Source organism: Triticum aestivum, chromosome 2B, assembly GCF_018294505.1.
Source record: "Triticum aestivum cultivar Chinese Spring chromosome 2B, IWGSC CS RefSeq v2.1, whole genome shotgun sequence".
NCBI lineage: Eukaryota > Viridiplantae > Streptophyta > Magnoliopsida > Poales > Poaceae > Triticum > Triticum aestivum.
This window is the reverse complement of record NC_057798.1, coordinates 556,421,031-556,444,892: the sequence shown is the minus strand read 5'-3', so window position 1 is coordinate 556,444,892 and position 23,862 is coordinate 556,421,031. Positions and strand designations below refer to the sequence as shown.

General features: G+C 45.3%; 1 pseudogene; it reads right to left on the bottom strand.

Annotated features, from left to right (window-relative positions):
* Positions 1 to 726: 726 nt before the first annotated feature.
* LOC123047856 (uncharacterized) lies at positions 727 to 865 on the bottom strand (annotated as a pseudogene).
* Positions 866 to 23,862: the final 22,997 nt, after the last annotated feature.

The following is a 23,862-nucleotide window of genomic DNA, read 5'->3' as shown; positions in this document are numbered from 1 at the left end:
TTGGCGCCTTGTCCCATGTGTTTGACAGGGTATAGGCCTCTCCTACCCCTGCCTTGCAGCAGCACCCTCCTCGTTGCCCGACCCTTTACAAGAAAAGAATAGGGGTGAATTTCAACGAAAGAGTTGTTGTCAATAACTAGTCGGCTTGCAGAGATTAAACTCTTGTCAGCCTCAGGAACATGTAAGACATTTTTGAGAAGAAGATCACGTTCGGGAGTACAAATATGAGATTGACCAATGTGTGCTATAGCCATACCTAACCCATTCGCGGTGTGGATTTGATCATCTCCTGTGTACCGATCCCGGATGGTGAGCTTCTCTAGGTCTCCTATGATATGGTTCGTTGCACCACTTTCCAGGTACCAGTTGGTGTCAACGCCATACTGAGGAGCCGCCATGTTTGCAGAGCGTTCCTCCCCTCCTTGATAGGAGGAGTCATAACGCTTCCAGCACTCCCACACTGGGTGACCAACCTTGCCATAAATCTGGCACGTTGGTTTGGTGACATTGTTGTTGTAGTTGCCGCTGCTGCCGTTGTTTCCTCCTGGGATGCCACGGTTCGGTGGCTTGGAGAAGGGGCCACGACCACGATCATCGCGCCGCCTTGCCTGTTGTTGAAGTCGCGCCCGCGATCACCGCGGTCACCACCACCGCGACCGCGACTGCGTCCACGTGTCGCCGCATTTGCCGATGACTGAGAGGACCTGCCGCGTAGATTCATGCGAGTCTCGAAGCTTAGGAGCTGCGAGTACAGCTCTGGAACCCCGACAGGCTCAACCCTAGAGCACATGGCGGACACCACGGGGTCGAACTCCTCGTCTAGTCCTGTGAGGATGTGAGAGATGACATCCTCCTCGTCCACCTTCTTCCCTGAAGCAGCTAGTTCATCACAGAGGGTACGGACCTTACCAACATATTCGGTGATAGTCATGTTACCCTTCTAGAGATTCGCCAACGCGATCCTGACGTTGACGGTCTGTGCACGGGTATGCGATGCCACCATGCCCTGCACCGTGTTCCACAGCTCTGCTGCGGTGTGGCATGTTGCCACCTGGATGGCCATCTCGCGGGGCAGCGTAGTCAGCAGGTAAGAGAACACCTGCTGATCGCGCGCGTACCACACACTGAACGCCAGATTTGGAGCCTTGGACTTGGTCTTGCCGTCGTTGCTGGTGACTTCAATGTTCATCGGGGGCACCACCTGCTCGACGTCGAGGAAGGCCGCCATTTGTGCCCCTCGGATAGCTGAGAACACGGTGGCGTGCCATAGCGCCTCGTTCCCTCTCGTAAGCTTCTCTGTTGCGGTGTGTGCAAACGGAGATGAGGGGAAGGAGTTCGCCGAAGAGCCTGCCATGGATGAATTCGAGGTAGGCTCTGATTACCATGTAAGAAGAAAAGGGATTAAGCGTATGCCCTCGATAGGGACGCATGCGTGTTCATATATAGCAAGACATTTACAAGATCGGCAAGTTGTTGCTATTCTTGACCTCTACTCCAAGCTATACTAGAGATAAGATCTTCTAGTCTAACAACCTGCCAAGTACATCCAATACGCACGCAATACACCGTGACACTTGTCATGTTACACAAGCCTATTCGTTAACACTCCCCAGAGGATTCGTGACACTCGTCTTAGAGCTGCTGCGGTTATATCATGTTGCGTAACAAAAGAGACAAACAGGGGGGGTGCAAAACTCTAGAACAGCACGGGATCAGATCAAATCGGGCCAAGCCTAGGCATGGCCGGAGGGAGGTGACTTACCTTCAGAGCATCATCCATTCCCTCCAGATCGATCATCCATTCCTCGGAGCAGAGCTATGCCTCCGACTTGCCCGCGAGGACATTATTCCCTTCTGCATGAAGCTCCATCCATTCCCTCCAGACCGATCGTCTTGCGATCGCCCTTGCCCTGCCATCGCCGCCTCCCGCGGTAGCCGCCAGTCCTACACCACGATGGTGGCAAACCTTGAAAGCGGCTGTGTTGTGTCCATCGCCACGTGGGTTAGTGTCATTTGGGGAGAGATGGATGGGGGGATGGGAGATGGGATGTGCAGCTTATGAGGAGGGATTCACGCACACTGCCACCTAAGACGTTTCGACTAGTTCCCTCGATTTTAAAAAAGGACGTTTCGACTGGAAGAGGATTCGATTCCGCTTCTACGGGCTGAGAAGGAGGAGATAACATGAGGGTTCTAGTGCATGGCAGGGATGAACTGTTGTATTCAGATTTAAGTCACGCGCAATTGTAAAAAAAACTGAGTCACACATGGTCAATCAAACTGATATGGAACCATGATGACATGGACAGTGTGCATGTTGAGAGAATTGCTTGTAGTGGGGATCAACTTCTTAAGAATGTAGGATAGGAAACAGAGAGTTAGCAAGGCCATCTCGATGAGACCGAGATCCATATCGGTGTGACCAAACTGTCTAGGGTTTCTGGCAGTGGCTATGTCATGTGAACTCGGTGGCTCCGGATAGGATGATTTGGTGGGGCCAAGTTTAACTTTGAGTTTTGGACATATTTGGAATGAGAAAGTGGTTGAGGGTTTTGGAGCATATCACTAAGAATTTTGAGCAAGTAGACCATTAAGCAACACCTCATCCCCTTTTAATAGTATTGGCTTTCCTATGGACTCAATGTGATCTTGGATCACTAAAATAGAAATGAAAAGTCTTGAGCTTGTGCCAATATTGTCCCTAGCATTTTGAGGGGTCCACATCTCTTTTCCATGCCATGCCATTCATTGAACTTCCTGAAATATTAAACTTGAATAGATATTAGTTCAGTGAGTTGTATGTTGTTATGAATTACCAAAACCACCCGGGGATTAGTTGCACTTTCAATCTCCCCCTTTTTGGTAATTGATGACAACATATAGATCAAAGCTTCGACAAATGATAATATGAATGAATTACATTGTCTCTTCGAGAAGTATGTGATAAGTAACAGCTCCCCCTAAATTTGTGCATTATTTAAAATTTGTGTTTGAATGCAAATGCACAATTGATTAGGCTCATGTGTCACTCTTCCATGTCACATACATCTTGGTGGAGCGCTCAAAATGATAAGATTTAGATAATATGCACTCACCACCAAGGATACAAGTGGTTGACCATACACATACCTTCATAGATATAATCATGCAAGCACACATTAAGCATAATATGATCAAACTCATGATCACATAAGTATCTCACGAGCATAGCCCAAACTGTAGCATAGGAACACTACAAAAAAAGACACATCAAGAAAATTTTAGCCCGAACGAAAAATAAATTATGTCATGCTTATGACACTTCTATGATGATAATTTTGACAAAACCCGGTACCATCATAGATGTGGTGGGCTCCTACTTCTATGACAAAAAATCAGGACATAAAATGGGCTTTCCGTCCTGGGCGAGCCGGAGACGCACATGCATGACATCCTTTGGGCCGTCCATGAAGGAGAAAATCATGGTAGAAGCGAGGGTGAGAAAAATATCGGGGAGTTCCGGTTACGGTGGGTGGTCGAGGCCGAGCAATGCAGTGTGGTTTGCACATTTCTCTCGTACGCGCGCGTGGTGTGAGCCGTGTCGCTATAACTGAACTCGAGTGATCTCCTGCTGCTACGTACTAAAGCTGATCGATCGGTCCCTTCACTCCTAACTGAACCCGATCGAGACTCCTTCACTGCTAACTGAACCCGATCGATCGCTGTTGTTGCATGCTTACTGAAGCCGATCGAACTCCGCATGCGAGACGTGGCTAGCCGGTTGGGTTGCCTCTAGATGAACAGTGCCCATTGCGGCCGCGCATGTGATATGTAGAACGAGTCGAGACGTGGTGTGAGTCAAGCCGGTTGGGTTGGTTGTGGATGAATAGTTCTTGGTGGGGGTTGGATTAACAAGACCTCGTCCGTGTGTAGGCGGTTGCTGCTGGATGAACAGGACCTCGTGGTATATAGTACACGGTTGCCGCCGGATGAACAGGAGCCCAAGGAGGCCGCCACACACCCCAGTCGGTTGAGGGTGGATGAACAGGACCCCATGGAGGCTGGTTGAACTGAAGCCGGTGGAGGCTGGATGAATAGTAGCCCTTGGCTGAACAGTGTCTGGTGGAGGCTGGAGATGGTGGATGAACAATAGCAGGTGGAGGCTGGAGGAAGTCGAGGGTGGATGAAGAGTAGCCGTGGAGTCCCGTTTTGTGGTACGCCACACCCCTCCTGATGAACAGGACCCCATTTTGACCATAGACGGTCGAAGAGAAGTCCATTTTCTCCGTTTTGCGATACGCCACACCCCTCCCTATCAACAGGACCCCGTTTCGACCGTAGGAGCTCGAACAGAAGTCTGTTTCCACCGTTTTGCGGTATGCCAGACCCTTTCCGATGAACAAGACCCTATTTTGACCATACGCGGTCGACCAGAAGGCCCGTTTCTTCTGTTCTGTGGTACGCCAAACCTCGTTTCGGTTGTTCCGTCCAAGCCGGTTGGCTCCCGATGAACAGGACACGTTCCGACCCAGTGACTTCGCTCCCGATGAATAGGACGCGCTCCAACCCAGTCACTTGGCTCTCGGTGAAGACGACATTGTTTCATCTGTTTCGACCCAGCCGGTTAGCTGTCGATGAATAAGACATCGCTGACATCTGTTGCCTCTCATGCACACGAGCCCTGGCCGTACGTATGCGTGAGTACGCGTTCGAGACCCCGCCCTTATGTACGTATGTAGACGTATTTAATTTCTTGCAGCGTGGTTGTATGTACATGTACACGATATATATAGACGGGACTGCGTGACATGCTACATCCGCGCCTCTACTACAACACGTGCATCTCCTTGCTCGGACACGGTTCATTGCTACAGAGAGACCAATTGACCAGTATGTACGTACACACTCGCGACCAGACAGACAACCCGACGTATGGTTCGACCCGATGGGTCCAAGCTATCAGGAAGGATAAGAAGGCACTTCCTTCCATGCGAAGATATAGCTGGTGGGTCCCAACTGTCAGGGGGAAGAATCATTTTTTGCCCGTAATATGGACGCACTTCCTTGTGTACGAAGATGTAGCTCGTGGGTCCCAACTGTCAGGGGGAAATGTTTTTTCTAGGCCCTTCCGGTAGGTCCCACTGTTAGGTGGAGGAAGCATTATTTTGTGCGTAATAAGGAGGCACTTCCTTGCTGCGGCCATGGATCCAGCTGTCAGCCTCTCCACGTATAGTTCTCTTCCAATGGAAGGCGTTCCTTGACCATGTTAACCACGCCGCGCCGAGAGCACCAAGGCGGTGGATGACGACGAGGCCTAAGATGGGAACAATCTGGAGTCATGGAACAAGGCCCACTTGAGTCCCTGGCGGAGGGGAGTACGAGGGACTGGTTCAGCTGTCAGGTGAGGCTGCCTTCGTCGAGAACAACAGAAGGTGTGGGTGAGTACATGTATGACCAGACCATCGTTTGGAGTATGTTGGGGCGGCTAGGCCTGCGCGGCAGCACAGCTGGCCACAGGAGGCAGATGCAGGCATGATAACCCACAAGTATATGGGATCACAACAGTTTTCGAGGGTAGAGTATTCAACCCAAATTTATAGATTCGACACAAGGGGAGCCAAAGAATATTTGCAAGTATTAGCAGCTGAGTTGTTAATTCAACCACACCTGGAGATTAATTTTCTGCAACAAAGTGATCAGTAGCAAAATAGTATGATAGTTTTGATAGGAGTAGCAATAGCAATAGTAACAGTAACAGTGATAGCGGTAGTTTTGTAGCAGTAACGATAGTAACAACAGTAGTAACTTAGCAAGATCAATATGTAGGAAAATCATAGGTATTGCATAGGCGGTTTGTTGGATGATATTCATCATGAGACAGTCATAACCTAGGGCGATATGTCACTAGCTCCAGTTCATAAATATAATGTAGGCATGTATTCCGTAAATAGTCATATGTGCTTATGGAAAGAACTTGCATGACATCTTTTGTCCTACCCTCCCGTGGCAGCGGGGTCCTATTGGAAACTAAGGGATAATAAGGCCTCCTTTAATAGAGAACCAGAACAAAGCATTAGCACACGGTGAATGCATGAACTCCTCAAACTACGATCATCACCGGGAGTGGTCCCGACTATTGTCACTCCGGGGTTGCCGGATCATAACACGTAGTAGGTGACTATAACTTGCAAGATCGGATCTAGAACATAGATATAATGGTGATAACATAAACGGTTTAGATCTGAAATCATAGCACCCGGGCCCAAAGTGACAGGCATTAAGCATGGCAAAGTCATAGCAACATTAATCTCAGAACATAATGGATACTAGGGATCAAGCCCTAACAAAACTAACTCGATTACATGATGAATGTCATCCAACTCCTCACTGACTAGCGAGCCTACAAAGGAATTAGTCACTCCCGGTGGGGAGCATCATGGAATTTGCGATGGAGAAGGGTTGGTGATGACGAAGATCAAAGATCCCCCTCTCCGGAGCCCCAAACGGACTCCAGATCTGGCCTCCTGATGAAGAACAGGAGACGGCGGCGGCTCCGTCTCGTGAAACACGATTATTCTTTCTCCCTGATTTTTTCTAGAAAAATGGATTTTATAGCGCCGGTTTCAGGGTCTACGGGGCCACCAGGTGGGGATAACCCACCCGGGCGTGCTTGGAGGGGGTGGCATGCCCTGGTGGGTTGTGCCCACCCAGGCGCCCCCTCCGGTGGTTCTTGGCTCGAGAAATTATCTTTTATTGTATAAAAAATCCTCGCAAAGTTTCGTTCCATTCTGAGAACTTTTATTTCTGAACAAAAACAACACCATGGTAGTTCTGCTGAAAATAGCGTCAGTCCGGGTTAGTTTCATTCAAATCATGCACATTAGAGTCCAAAACAAGAGGAAAAGTGTTAGGAAAAGTAGATATGATGGAGACATATCAACTCCCCCAAGCTTAAACCTTTGCTTGTCCTCAAGCAATTCACTTGATAAACTTAAAGTGAAAAAGAGAAACTTTTATGAACTCTTTTGCTCTTGTTTCCATAAATAAGCTTAAACAACACCCAGGTTTCAGCAAAGATTATAACTAACCATGTCGACAATAACTCTTAAAAGCTATATTAACTCATATCAATGACATAATCAACTAGTGAGCAATAATATGACATCTCAAACAGCAACACATTGTCAAAACAACCATGATACAATATGACAATAGTGGTATCTCGCTAGCCCTTCTGAGACAACAAAACATAAATGCAGAGCACCTCCAAAATTCAAGCAGCGACTAAACATTGTAATTCATGGTAGAAAAGATCCAGTCATGATGCACCCAACATTGGCTATACACAATGCATAAGGATGACAACAGTGCTCTGAGGTTCTGGCACTTATTTGAGAAGGTGATGACACAACATAAAAGCAAATATACAGTCCCTTCACAGAGGGAAGAAGTGATTTGCAGAGGTGCCAGAGCTCAAGTTTTTTTAAACAGAGGTAAATGAAATTTTGAGACATGCACCCTTCTTGTTTACTTCGTGACCATCAGTTATCAATATCTTCCATGTTAAACACATTAGTAGCGGTTCCCAAGCGATAAAGTAAAGGTTATCGCTCCATAGGAGTTTTTGTTTGATTATTTGTAAGTTCTTTTTGCAATTGGGACTGGGAATCCCTATTACCGCCCCTTTCTCGTGCAATGGTGAGTGAATAAACACTCATCCTGAGAATAACCCGCTTAGCATGGAAGATACTGACTACCTCCTGTCGCTCTATGAACAATCCAGGCACACAAAAAGGATATTTATTTGAAGTTTTTAGAGGTGGCACATGCAAATTTACTTAGGACGGCAGGGCAATACCGCATATAGGTAGGTATGGTGGACTCATCTGGAATAACTTGGGTTTCAGGTTTTTGATGCACAAGCAGAATTCCCACTTAGTACAGTCGAAGGATAGCAAATAAGTTGAGAAGCGGCCATCTAGAGAGCAACAACGGTCATGAACATGCATTATGCATAAGTAACATTGGATACTAGCATGAGTAGGATATGAACACCATGAACATAAATATCATAGAGGCTATGTTGGTTTTGATTCAACTACATGCATGAACATGTGCCAAGTCAAGCCACTCGAACATTCAGAGGAGGATACCATATCATCATACTACATCACAATCATTTTAACGCAATGTTGACATCCAAGATAAATCATTATCCACTCCTAGCTATTTATGCATGGCATGAGAAACTATAATCTCTAATTATCATTGCAAACATGTTTGATCATAATAGGCTGAATCATGGATACTAGGTTAAACATATTTACAAAAACAGAACAAGTCGAGTTCATACCCGTTTCTCTCTGCCACGGCCAGTTCATCAAATATCGTTATTATTGACTTTCACTCGCACGACCGAACGATTTGAAAATATTAATAGTGCAAGAGTGTCGTGGAGTAAGCTAGAATCTGCAAACATCTATTATATATAAAAAGTGATTGACGGGTTAATCAAGAAAAAGATAAATAAGCTAGAAATTACCAGAATAATTAGAAATACCCGGCCGTTCATTTGGTGGACCCATAACTTAAAAGATGTAACTAAAGGCTTAGATTTAAGAGTGCCCCATATAAAAAAACTACAACTATCTTTAGCATCAACGTACATCACATCTCAAAGAGAAACAAATTACGGCTATCCATGGCATGTACTACGTAATTAATGGATTATTATAGATCTATAAGAGCGCTCTATCTAAAAAGAAAAAACAACTGCAGCTATCCATACCTTGCTTTATTCAAAAGGAGAAGACAAGGTAATATGGACTCTCTGTTGGATCAACAATAATGCATATGAGAGTCACTCAACATTTTCATCATGGTCTTCTCCTCGGTATGTCTCAATAAAAGAAAGAAATTAAGAGAAACACACTGATATATCGGAGACCAAACTGGTACATCAAACCCACTACAAAGCACCTCTTCCCATTGCAAGATAAATAGATCAAGTTGGCCAAACAAAACCCAAATATCGGAGAAGAAATACGAGGCTATAAGCAATCATGCATATAAGAGATCAAAAAAGACTCAAATAACATTCATGGATAAAAACATAGATCTGATCATAAACTCAAAGTTCATCGGATCCCAACAAACACACTGCCAAAAGACTTACATCATATGGATCTCTAAGAGACCATTGTATTGATAATCAAGAGAGAGAGAGAGAGAGAGAGGAAGCAATCTAGCTACTAACTACGGACCTGTAAGTCTGCAAAGAACTACTCACGCATCATAGGAGAGGCGCCAATTGAAGTGGTGAACCCCTCCATAACAGTGTCTAGATTGGATCTGGTGGTTCTGGACTCTACGGCGACTGGATCAATATTTCATCGACTCCCCTGGGGTTTCTGGAATATTGTGGTATTTATAGAGTAAAGAGGCGGTTCGGGGGGCACCCGAGGTGCACAACCCACCAGGGCACGCCTGGGCCTCCCGGCGCGCCCTGGTGGGTGCTGCTCACCTCGAGCAGCCCCTCAGGTGCTTCCTTGGCCCATTGGCTTTCTTCTGGCCGAAAAAAATTCCTCCAGGAGTTGCGTTGTGTTTGGACTCTGTTTGATATTGATTTCCTGCGATGTAAAAAACATGCAGAAAACAACAACTGGCACTGGGCACTATGTCAATAGGTTAGTACCAAAAAATGATATAAAATAATTGTAAAACATCCAAGAATGATAATATAACAGCATGGAACAATAAAAATTTATAGAAACATTGGAGACGTATCATTTATTGATCGGAGAGGTGTCTTGGTCATGTCTACATAGTTCTTGAACCCGTAGGGTCCGCACGCTTAACGTTCGTTGACGATATAGTATTATATGAGTTATGTATGTTGGTCACCGAATGCTGTTCGGAGTCCCGAATGAGATCACGGACGTGACAATGAGCTCTGGAATGGTCCGGAGGTAAAGATTCATATACTAGATGATATGGTCAGGCCCACGGGGCTATAGGTCCGTGCAAAAGAAAGTTTTGCGGAGGTCAGAGGCCAAATGCCGGAGACGCTGGCGTCTGGCCCTGAGCCAAACGCCAAGGCCCATGGCGTCTGGGCCAGATGCCAAGGATTGTTGCGTTTGGTCCTGGAGTCTGAGTGGGACTCTTGCTTTTCAGGCAAAACCGACATTGAGGAGGCTTTTGCTCCAAGTTTCGACCCCAGGGCTCATTATATAAATAGAGGGGTAGGGCTAGCACCAAAGACACATCAAGATTCACCAAGCCGTGTGCCGGCAACCCCGTTTGTTGGGGAACGCAGTAATTTCAAAAAAAATCCTACGAACACGAAAGATCTATCTAGGTGATGCATAGCAACGAGAGGGGAGAGTGTGTTCACGTACACTCGTAGACCGAAAGCAGAAGTGTTTCAATAACACGGTTGATGTAGTCGAGTGTCTCCGCGATCCAACCGATCCAAGTACCAAACATACGGCTCCTCCGCATTCAGCACATGTTCAGCTCGATGATGTCCCTCGTACTCTTGATCTAGTTGAGGCCGAGGGAGAGTTTCATCAACACGATGGCGTGGCGACGGTGATGATGAAGTTATAGGCGCGGGGCTTCGCCTAAGCACTACGACGACATGACCGAGGTTTGTAACTGTGGGGGGAGGTGGCACCGCACACGGCTAAGACAAATCTTGGAGTGCCCTTAGGGTGCCCCTGCCCACGTATTAAAGGAGGGAGGAAGAGGAAGCCGTCCTAGAGGTGGCGCGCCAAAAGGGGGAGTCCTACTTGGACTCCCGGTCCAAGTAGGATTCGCCCCCCCCCCCCACTTCCTATTCCAACTAGGAGAAGGAAGGGAAGGAGGAAGAGGGGAGAAGGAAGGAGGGGGGCGCCGCCCCCTCCTAGTCCAATTTGGACCAGCCCATGGGGGGGCGCGCGGCCACCCCTTGAGGCCCTTCTCTCCTTTCCTATATGGCCCATTAAGGCCCACTACTTCCCCCGGCGAATTCCCGTAACTCTTCGGTACTCCGAAAAATACCCGAATCATTCGGAACCTTTTCGATGTTCGAATATAGCCTTCTAGCATATCGATCTTTACCTCTCAACCATTTCGAGGCTCCTCGTCATGTCCGTGATCTCATCCGGGACTCCGAACAAGCTTCAGTCATCAAATCACGTAAACTCATAATACAAATCGTCATCGAACGTTAAGCGTGCGGACCCTACGGGTTCGAGAACTATGTAGACATGACCGAGACATATCTCCGGTCAATAAACAATAGAAGAACCTGTATGCTCATGTTGGCTCCCACATATTCTACGGAGATCTTTATCGGTCAAACTGCATAACAACATACGTTGTTTCCTTTGTCATCGGTATGTTACTTGCCCGAGATTCGATCGTCGGTACCATCATACCTAGTTCAATATCATTACCGGAAAGTCTCTTTACTCGTTCTCTAATGCATCATCCCGCAACTAACTCATTAGTCACATTACTTGCAAGGCTTATATTGATGTGCATTACCGAGAGGGCCCAGAGATACCTCTCCGATACACGGAGTGACAAACCCTAATCTCGATCTATGCCAACCCAACAAACACCTTCAGAGACACCTGTAGAATATCTTAATAATCACTCAGTTACGTTGTGATGTTTGATAGCACACAAGGTGTTCCTCCGGTATTCAGAAGTTGCATAATCTCATAGTCCGAGGAACATGTATAAGTCATGAAGAAAGTAGTAGCAATGAAACTGTAACGATCATAATGCTAAGCTAACGAATGGGTCTTGTCCATCACATCATTCTCCTAATGATGTGATCCCGTTCATCAAATGACAACACATTTCTATGGTTAGGAAACATAACCATCTTTGATAAATGAGCTAGTCCAGTAGAGGCATACTAGGGACACTTTGTTTTGTCTATGTATTCACGCATGTATTAAGTTCCCGGTTAATACAATTCTAGCATGAATAATAAACATTTATCATGAAATAAGGAAATAAATAATAACTTTATTATTGCCTCTAGGGCATATTTCCTTCAGTCTCCCACTTGCACTAGAGTCAATAATCTAGTTCACATCGTCATGTGATTTAACATCAGTAGTTCACATGTGTATGTGATTAACACCCATAGTTCACATCGCCATGTGATCAACAACCAAAGGGTTTACTAGAGTCAATAATCTAGTTCACATCGCTATGTGATTAACACCCAAAGAGTACTAAGGTGTGATCATGTTTTGCTCATGAGAGAAGTTTAGTCAACGGGTCTGTCACATTCAGAGTCGTATGTATTTTGCAAATATTCTATGTCTATAATGCTCTGCAGGGAGCTACTCCAGCTAATTGTTCCCACTTTCAATATGTATCCAGATTGAGACTTAGAATCATCTGGATCTGTGTAAAAGCTTGCATCGACATAACTCTTTATGACGAATTCTTTATCACCTCCATAACCGAGAAATATTTCCTTAGTCCTCATTAAGGATAATTTTGACCGCTGTCCAGTGATCTACTCTTTAGATCACTATTGTACCCCTTTGCCAAACTCATGGCAAGGTACACAATAGGTCTGGTACACAACATAGCATACTTTATAGAACCTATGGCTGAGGCATTGGGAAGGACTTTCATTCTCTTTCTATTTTCTGCCGTGGTCGGGTTTTTGAGTCTTACTCAACTTTACACCTTGTAATATAGGCAAGAACTTCTTCTTTGACTGACCCATTTTGATCTCTTTCAAAAAACTTGTCAAGGTACGTACTCATTGAAAAATCTTATCAAGCATCTTGATCTATCTCTATAGATCTCGATGCCCAATATATAAGCAACTTCACCAAGGTCTTTCATTGAAAAAACTCTTATTCAAGTATCCCTTTATGCTATCCAGAAATTCTATATCATTTCCAATCAACAATATGTCATCCACATATAATATTAGAAATGCTACAGGGCTCCCACTCACTTTCTTGTAAATACAGGCTTCTCCAAAAGTTTGTATAAAACCATATGATTTGATCACACTATCAAAGCAGTTATTCCAACTCCGAGAGGCTTGCACCAGTCCATAAATGGATCGCTGGAGCTTGCACACTTTGTTAGCACCCTTTGGATCGACAAAACCTTCTGGTTGCATCATATACAATTCTTCTTCCAGAAACCCATTCAAGAATGTAGTTTTGACATCCATCTGCCAAATTTCATAATCATAAAATGTGGCAATTGCTAACATGATTCGGACAGACTTAAGCATCGCTACAGGTGAGAAAGTCTCATCGTAGTCAACTCATTGAACTTGTCAAAAACCTTTCGCAATAAGTCGAGCTTTGTAGAAAGTAACACTACTATAAACGTCTGTCTTCCTCTTGAAGATCCATTTATTCTTAATGGCTTGCCAATCATCGGGCAAGTCCACCAAAGTCCACACTTTGTCCTCATACATGGATCCCGTCTCAGATTTCATGGCCTCAAGCCATTTCGCAGAATTTGGGCTCATCATCGCTTCCTCATAGTTCGTAGGTTCATCATGATCTAGCAACATGACTTCTAGAACAAGATTACCGTACCACTATGGTGCGGATCTTACTCTAGAAGACCTACGAGGTTCGGTAGTAACTTAATCTGAAGTTTCATGATCATCATCATTAGTTTCCTCACTTATTGGTGTAGGAATCACTCGAACTGATTTCTGTGATGAACTACTTTCTAATAAGGGAGAAGGTACAGTTACCTCATCAAGTTCTACTTTCCTCCCACTCACTTCTTTCGAGAGAAACTCCTTCTCTAGAAAGGTTCCATTCTTAGCAACAAAGATTTTGCCTTTGATCTGTGATAGAAGGTGTAGCCAACAATTTCCTTTGGGTATCCTATGAAGACGCACTTCTCCGATTTGGGTTCGAGCTTATCAGGTTGAAGCTTTTCCAAATAAGCATCGCAGCCCCAAACTTTAAGAAATGACAACTTTGGTTTCTTGCCAAACCATAGTTCATAAGGTGTCATCTCAACAGATTTTGATCGTGCCCTGTTTAACGTGAATGCAGTTGTCTCTAATGCATAACCCCAAAACGATAGTGGTAAATCGGTAAGAGACATCATAGATCGCACCATATCCAATAAAGTGCGGTTACGAAGTTCGGACACACCATAAGGCTGTGGTGTTCCAGGTGGCGTGAGCTATGAAACTATTCCACATTGTTTTAAATGAAGGCCAAACTCGTAACTCAAATATTCTCCTCCACGATCAGATCGTAGAAACTTTATTTTCTTGTTACGATGATTCTCCAGTTCACTCTGACATTCTTTGAACTTTTCAAATGTTTCAAACTTGTGTTTCATTAAGTAGATATACCCATATCTGCTGAATTCATTTTGTGAAGGTCAAAAAATAATGATACCTGCCACGAGCCTCAACACTCATCGGACCGCATACATCGGTACGTATTATTTCCAATAAGTCATTAGCTCGTTCCATTGTTCCAGAGAACGGAGTTTTAGTCATCTTGCCCATAAGGCACGGTTCACAAGCATCAAACGATTCATAATCAAGTGATTCCAAAAGTCCATCTTTATGGAGTTTCGTTATGCGCTTTACACTGATATGACCCAAATGGCAGTGCCACAAATAAGTTGCACTATCATTATAAACTTTGCATCTTTTGGCATCAATACTATGAATATGTGTATTACCACGATCGAGATTCAATAAACCATCAACATTGGGTGTATGACCATAGAAGGTTTTATTCATGTAAACAGAATAACAATGATTCTCTTCCTTAAATGAATAACTGTATTGCAATTAACATGATCTAATCATATTCATGCTCAACACAAACACCAAATAACATTTATTTAGGTTCAACACTAATCTTGAAAGTATAGTGAGTGCTCGATGATGATCATATCAATCTTGGAACCACTTCCAACACACATCGTCACTTCATCCTCAACTAGTCTCTATTTATTCTACAACTCCTATTTCGAGTTACTAATCTTAGCAACCGAACAAGTATCAAATAGCCAGGGATTACTACGAGCACTAGTAAGGTACACATAAATAATATGTATATCAAATATACCTTTGTTCACTTTGCCATCCTTCTTATCCGCCAAATATTTGGGACAGCTCTACTTCCAGTGACCATTTCCTTTGCAGTAGAAGTACTCGGTTTCAGGCTTAGGTCCAGCTTTGGGCTTCTTCATGGGAGTGAAAACTTGCTTGCCATTCTTCTTGAAGTTCCCTTTCTATCCCTCTTCCCTTTCCTTGAAACTAGTGATCTTGTCAATCATCAACATTTGATGCTCTTTCTTGATTTCTACCTTCGTCAATTTCAGTATCACGAAGAGCTTCGGAATCATTTTCGTCATCCCTTGCATACTATAGGTCATCACGAAGTTCTAGTAACTTGGTGATGGTGACTAGAGAACTCTGTCAATCACTATATTATCTAGAAGATTAACTCCCACTTGATTCAAGTGATTGTAGTACCCAGACATTCTGAGCACATGCTCACTACTTGAGAAATTCTCCTCCATCTTTTAGGCAAAGTACTTGCCAGAGGTCTCATACCTCTTGACACGGACATGAGTCTGAAATACCAATTTTAGCTCTTGGAACATCTCATATGCTCCATGGCGTTCAAAACATTTTGAATTCCTGGTTCTAAGCCGTAAAGCATGGTGCACAAAACTATCAAGTAGTCATCATTTTGAGCTAGCCAAACATTCATAATGTCTGCATCTGCTCCTGCAATAGGTCTATCACCCAGCGGTGCATCAAGGACATAATTCTTCTGTGCAGCAATGAGGATAAACCTCATATCACAGACCCAGTCCGCATCATTGCTACTATCATATTTCAACTTAGTTTTCTCTAGGAACATATAAAAACATAGGGAAGCTATAACGCGAGCTATTGATCTACAACATAATTTGCAAAATACTATCAGGACTAAGTTCATGATAAATTAAAGTTCAATTAATCATATTACTTAAGAACTCCCACTTAGATAGACATCCCTCTAGTCATCTAAATGATCACGTGATCCAAATCAACTAAGCCATGTCCGATCATCACGTGAGATGGAGTAGTTTTCAATGGTGAACATCACTATGTTGATCATATCTACTATATGATTCACGTTCGACCTTTTGGTCTCAGTGTTCCGAGGCCATATCTGCATATGCTAGGCTCGTCAAGTTTAACCTGAGTATTCTGCATGTGCAAAACTGGCTTGCACCCGTTGTATGTGAACGTAGAGCCTATCACACCCGATCATGACGTGGTGTCTCAACACGAAGAACTGTCACAATGGTGCATACTCAGGGAGAACACTTATACCTTGAAATTTAGTAAGGGATCATCTTATAATGCTACCGCCGTACTAAGCAAAATAAGATGCATAAAAGATAAACATCACATGCAATCAAAATATGTGACATGATATGGACATCATCATCTTGTGCTCATGATCTCCATCACCGAAGCATCGTCATGATCTCCATCGTCACCGGCGCGACACCTTGATATCCATTGTAGCATCATTGTCGTCTCGCCAACTATTGTTACTACGACTATCGCTACCGCTTAGTGATAAAGTAAAACAATTACATGGCGATTGCATTGCATACAATAAAGTGACAACCATATGGCTCCTACCAGTTGCCGATAACTTTATTACAAAACATGATCATCTCATACAACAATTTATATCACATCATGCCTTGACCATATCACATCACAGCAAGCCCTGCAAAAATAAGTTAGACGTCCTCTACTTTGTTGTTGCAAGTTTTACGTGGCTGCTACGGGCTTCTAGCAAGAACCTTTCTTACCTACGAATCAAAACCACAACGATTTTTCATCAAGTGTGTTGTTTTAACCTTCAACAAGGACCGGGCGTAGCCACACTTAATTCAACTAAAGCTGGAGAAACAGACACCCACTAGCCACCTGTGTGCGAAGCACGTCGGTAGAACTAGTCTCATGAACGCGGTCATGTAATGTCGGTCTAGGCCGCTTCATCCAACAATACCGCTGAATCAAAGTATGACATGCTGATAAGTAGTATGACTATTATCGCCCAGAACTCTTTGTGTTCTACTCATGCATATATCATCTACACATAGACCTGGCTCGGATGCCACCGTTGGGGAACGCAGTAATTTCAAATAAAATCCTACAAACACGCAAGATCTATCTTGGTGATGCATAGCAACGAGAGGGGAGAGTGTGTCCACGTACCCTCATAGACCGAAAGCGGAAGTGTTTCAATAACGAGGTTGATGTAGTCGAACGTCTTCGCGATCCAACCGATCCAAGTACCGAACGTATGGCACCTCCGTGTTCAGCACACGTTCAGCTCGATGACGTGCCTCGTACTCTTTATCCAGTTGAGGCCGAGGGAGAGTTTCATCAGCACGATGGCGTGGCGACCGTGATGATGAAGTTACCGACGCAGGGCTTCGCCTAAGCACTACGACGATGTTACCGAGGTGTGTAACTATGGAGGGGGGCACCGCACACGGCTAAGACAAATCTCAGAGTGCCTTTGGGGTGCCCCCTGCCCACGTATATAAAGGAAGGAGGAAGAGGAGGCCTGCCTAGAGGGGGCGCGCCAAAAGGGGGAGTCCTACTTGGACTCCCGGTCCAAGTAGGATTCGGACCCCCCCTTTCCTATTCCAACTAGGAGAAGGAAGGGAAGGAGGAAGAGGGGAGAAGGAAGGAGGGGGGCACCGCCCCCTCCTAGTAAAACTCGGACCAGCCCACGGGGGGGGGGGGGGGCACCCCTTGAGGCCCTTCTCTCCTTTCCCGTATGGCCCATTAAGGCCCACTACTTCCCCCGGCGAATTCCCATAACTCTCCGGTACTCTGAAAAATACTCGAATCACTCGGAACCTTTCCAATGTCCGAATATAGCCTTCCAATATATCAATATTTACCTCTCGACCATTTCGAGACTCCTCATCATGTCCGTCATCTCATCAGGGACTCTGAACAAGCTTCGGTCATCAAATCACATAAACTCATAATATAAATCATCATTGAACGTTAAGCGTGCGGACCCTACGGGTTCGAGAACTATGTAGACATGACCGAGACATATCTCCGGTCAATAACCAATAGAAAAACCTGGATGCTCATATTGGCTCCCACATATTCTACGAAGATCTTTATCGGTCAAACCGCATAACAACATACATTGTTCCCTTTGTCATCGGTATGTTACTTGTCCAAGATTCGGTCGTCGGTATCATCATACCTAGTTCGATCTCGTTACCGGCAAGTCTCTTTACTCATTCCGTAATTCATCATCCCACAACAAACTCATTAGTCACACTGCTTGCAAGGCTTATATTGATGTGCATTACCGAGAGGGCCTAGAGATACCTCTCCGATACACGGTGTGACAAATCCTAACCTCGATCTATGCCAACCCAACAAGCACCTTCAGAGACACGTGTAAAGTATCTTTATAATCACACAATTACGTTGTGACGTTTGATAGCACACAAGGTGTTCCTCCGGTATTCGGGATTTGCATAATCTCATAGTCTGAGGAACATGTATAAGTCATGAAGAAAGCAGTAGCAATGAAACTGTAATGATCATAATGCTAAGCTAACAAATGGGTCTTGTCCATCACATCGTTCTCCTAATGATGTGATCCCGTTCATCTAATGATAACACATGTCTATGGTTAGGAAACATAACCATCTTTGATAAACGAGCTAGTCAAGTAGAGGCATACTAGGGACACTTTGTTTTGTCTATGTATTCAGACATGTACTAAGTTTCGGGTTAATACAATTCTAGCATGAATAATAAACATTTATCATGAAATAAGGAAATAAATAATAACTTTATTATTGCCTCTAGGGCATATTTCCTTCACCGTCCCCTCTAGTTTATCCTCCATCATAGTTTTCGTAGTGCTTAGGCGAAGCCCTGCGGAGATTGTTCTTCATCAACACCGTCATCATGCCGTCGTGCTGCCGGAACTCATCTACTACTTTGCCCGTCTTGCTGGATCAAGAAGGCGAGGATGTGACACCCGGGTAATCAAGCTACAGTAACCCTCTGCTAATGATGGCATGTCACCTAAGTTACTATTGATAAACTCGCGTCACTTCGAAACCCAGTTCAAATTTCAGAATTAAAATAAAGGCAAACAATCAAGGTTTTCAAATATTAAAACTAAATGTTCGGGTGGAGCCAAATAATGCATATGTAATTATGGTGGAGAGACCACGCTTCTATAAAATGTTAAATAGTCTAAATTAATAAACAGTAGCTAAAACAATAAATAAGTGCCTTCTGAATTTTATAAAATACTAAACTATTTTGTTCAGGGGTAAAACTTTTTGTGACAGTAGTTGGAATTGTAACTCTATTTTAGGTGTGGGTTTTACCTTTTGTAAAACTATAAAATATTAAAGAAATAAAAGAAAACAGAAAGCAATGGTAAGAATAAAACAAAACAAAACAAAAACCAAACCCCCCCTTCCCCTGGGCCATTCGGCCCAACCGGGCATCTAGGCCACCAGGCCAGCCCACCCCACCCTCCTTATCCCCTCGGGAGACCGAACCCTAACTAGCGAGACCCCACTCCTCCCACTCGCCCCACTCTCCCACATCTCTTCCCACACCTCTCGACCCCATTCTGGATCAAGAAGGAGAGAACGGACCCGGCGCCGCGCCCCTGCTCCGACCCCCCCCCCGATGCCGCGCGTCACCACGTGCTTCGACGCCTCTAGAGCCGCGTATGGCCCCCTCCCTTGCATGGCCAAGGCCCACATCGCTGAGAACTGCCATGACCTTTGTCGCCCTCCTTGGTCGATCTACACCACCGGCCGCCCCGAGTATCTCCGGCCACCCCCCGCACCTCCCCGAGCGCTTCTCCGACCTCCCTACCTCGTCCACGAGCACTTGGGTGAGCCCCTCGGCCGATTCCCGTGCTTATCCCTTCGATCCATATCGTTTTACCGTCGCTCTTGTGCTTGTCCGTGTTCGCCATAGCCGGAGCTTGGCTCCCGGCACCTCACCGCCCGTGGCGCGCTCCCGCGCCTCCCGCTCGTCCCGTTCCCGCCCCCACCACTCTTGGCCGCCCCCTGCCGCCCCTTCTCTTGCTGCTATATGATGTCGCTGCCGCTGATGCCGCACCGTGACACTTCTCCTTCTCCTGCGCTGCTAGCTGCTGCCTTCCCGCCGCTGATGTTGGTTACCGCTACACCCGCCGCCCTCTGCCCCTCTATGTCACGGCCTTCTCCTGGTCGCCGCCCCTCGCCGCCAGTTCTCGGCGCCCGCACGCGCGCCGGCCGCCCAGCTGCGCCCGGAGGCCTCGCCCACACCTTGGCGCCCCACCGCGCCTCTCCATACGGGTGGCGCCGTGCTTCGGCCAGCGCACACGCCAGTTCGGGCGGCGCCCTGCCCCTGCGCCCGTTTGCCCGCTCAACCGCCCCAATTGGGCTGGGTCTCTGACCAGAGGGCCCAGCCCATGTTAAAAAAGGAAAACAAAAGAAAACGAAAATAAAAAAACTAAATTAATTAATTAAACTAACTAATCCAGTTTAATTAACCCTAATTACCAGATTAGTTAATTAGTTTTGCTACTAAAACTGTGACAATGCCAGACGGGACCCACCTGTTAGTTGAACGGTCAATGCTCAACTTTGACCGCTGACTTCATGCTGATGTCATGATGATGCAGTAATTCTTTTTCGAATTAGTTAAATCACAATAATCCCAAAAAATGTTAAATCTTTATAAATTAATGTAAAATAATACGTAGCTCAAATGAAAATACTTTGTACATGAAAGTTGCTCAGAACGACGAGACAAATCCGAATACGCAGCCTGTTTGTCATCCACCCGTCCCTAGCATAGCGAACCTGCAACAAACCACCTCAGGTTCAACTGTCCGAAAACGCAAACACCGGGAACACTTTCCCGGATGTTTTCCTCCTTTGCTGGTAACACCTAGTACTGTGTTAGGTCACCCCTAGCGCTGCGTATTGCCATGTTATGCTTTGTGATACTTTGATTGCTCTCTTATTTATTGTGTTTCTCCTCCGTTACTTCTTTTCGGTAGGCCCCGAGACCGCGGTTGAACCAATGATCGACTACTTCACCTTCGAGGGAATGTTTCTGTCTGCAGAGCAACCAGGCAAGCCCCCCCCCTGATCACCAGATATTGCCTATTCTTCTCTCTACTACATGCATTAGAGTAGCGTAGCATGTTACTGTTCGGTTAATCCTATTCTGTTGCATAGCCTGTCATTGTTGCTACAGTTGTTGATACCTTACCCACAATCCTAAATGCTTAGGATAGGATGCTAGTTTATCATCAGTGACCCTACATTCTTGTTAGTCTGCCTTGCTATACTATCGGGCCGTGATCACTCGGGAGGTGATCACGGGTATATACTTTACATATATACATACTATACTGATGGTGACTAAAGTCGGGTCGGCTCGCTGAGTACCTGCAAGTGATTCGGATATGGGGGCTGAAAGGACAGGTGGCTCCATCCTGGTAGAGGTGGGTCTGGGTTCCCGATGCCCCCCGACTGTTACTTTGTGATGGAGCGATAGGGCAGGTTGAGACCACCTAGGCGAGAGGTGTGCCTGGCCCTGGTCGGCGTCCGTGGTTACTTCAAAATAACATGCTTAACGAGATCTTGGTATTTGATCCGAGTCTGGCCACTGGCCTATACGCACTAACCAACTACGCAGGAACAGTTATGAGCACTCGATGTTGTGGTATCAGCCGAAGCCTTCTTGACGTCAGCGACTGAGCGGCTCACGCCGGGTTGGACCCCGTAACGCAACTTCCTTTGTAATGGAGGTTGCTAGGTCTTCTCACCGGACGCGTACACAACGTGTAGGTGTGCAATGGGTGATGGGCCCAGACCCCTGCGCGCATAGGATTTAGATCGGCGTGCTGACCTCTCTGTTGTGCCTAGGTGGGCCTACGACGTGTTGATCTTCCAAGGCCGGGCATGACCCAGGAAAGTGTGTCCGGCCAGAGGGATCGAGCGTGTTGGGTTATGTGGTGCACCCCTGCAGGGAAGTTTATCTATTCGAATAGTCGTGTCCCTCGGTAAAAGGATGACCCGGAGTTGTACCTTGACCTTATGACAACTAGAACCGGACATTTAATAAAACACACCCAGACAAGTTCCAGAGACAACCCGGTGATCGCTTTCCCACAGGGCGACGAGGGGAGGATCGCCGGGTAGGATTATGCTATGCGATGCAACTTGGAGGACTTCAATCTACTCTCTTCTACATGCTGCAAGATGGAGGCTGCCAGAAGCATAGGCTTTGATAGGACTAGCTATCCCCCTCTTATTTTGGCATTCTGTAGTTCAGTCCACCGATATTGCCTCTTACACATATACCCATGCATATGTAGTGTAGATCCTTGCTTGCGAGTACTTTGCATGAGTACTCATGGTTGCTTTGCTCCCTCTTTTCCCCCCTTTTCCTCTTCTTCCCGGATACCGCAACCAGACGTTGGAGCCCAGGAGCCAGACGCCACCGTCGACAACGACTCCTACTACACTGGAGGTGCCTCCTACTATGTGTAGGCCGCTGACGATGACCAGGAGTAGTTTAGGAGGATCCCAGGCAGGAGGCTTGCGCCTCTTTCGATATGTATCCCAGTTTGTGCTAGCCATCTTATGGCAACTTGTTTAACTTATGTCTGTACTCAGATATTGTTGCTTCTGCTGACTCGTTTATGTTCGAGCACTTGTATTTTAGCCCTCGAGGCCCCTGGCTTGTAATATGATGCTTGTATGACTTATTTTACTTTTAGAGTTGTGTTGTGATATCTTCCCATGAGTCCCTGATCTTGATCATACACATTTGCGTGCATGATTAGTGTATGATTGAATAGGGGCATCACAAGTTGGTATCAGAGCTGACTGCCTCTAGGAATTCCCCTTCCAAACTCCTTGGCTGAAGTTGAGTCTAGTCATTGCAAAACTTTTACTAACATGACTGTGTGGCTTACGGGCCCACATTGCCATTGGGTGGTATTAGGATCTTTTATTCCTCATCTATACTCTGGGACTCTGATCTCTCTTCTATTCAGGTTAAATGATTTTGCCTACTCCAACTCTAGGTTCTCGTAACTTTTTCTCCTGAAGATCCCTCATTCCATAAGATCACCTGCTTCGTTAGAAGATTCTGAGGATATCCCTCGATATTTTCCTGAGACCCTTGTGCTCATCGCCTTTGCAATTCACTGCCACTGATATATCCCTATGGATATGTGCATGCACTTGTCATTCTCATGATCATTTCTCGTCGCTCTTGTTTTTACAAGATGCCTCGAACTATTCTCTGTTGCCCCGAGAATCCTTTGAGTTTACTGTCTTGCAGTTTTATTTCGCATGAAAACCCTTACGGTTTTTTCCTCACATTTATCGAGGATCTGTTCTTCTCAATTGTTCATGTGTCTCACAAAATTCTTCGGAATACTTTTCGATCTTTTGAAAATCCTCTGTAGCCTGTTATTCTTGAAATTCTTGCCTGCTTACATTATGGTTAATTCCATATGACTAGTAGTCCTCGATAACATCCCTTGTCTTAGTTATTTTGAGCCTATTGATTCAATATGTGCGTACACACGTAGTCATCAGGTTATCCTTTTAAAAATTATCTTTCCGACTAAGACGTCATTCTGGACATGAGTTGGTTCTCGGCAATTCAAACCTTTATTGATTGTCCAACTAAGTGTTTTCAACTTATCCATCCTTGATCAGAGCGTCTGCTTATGATCCTTCATTTTGGAAACCATAATTTCTTTCTATTTATAAGCATCAGACTAATCAGGTGATTCTTGAATCTGATGCCTCTGCATT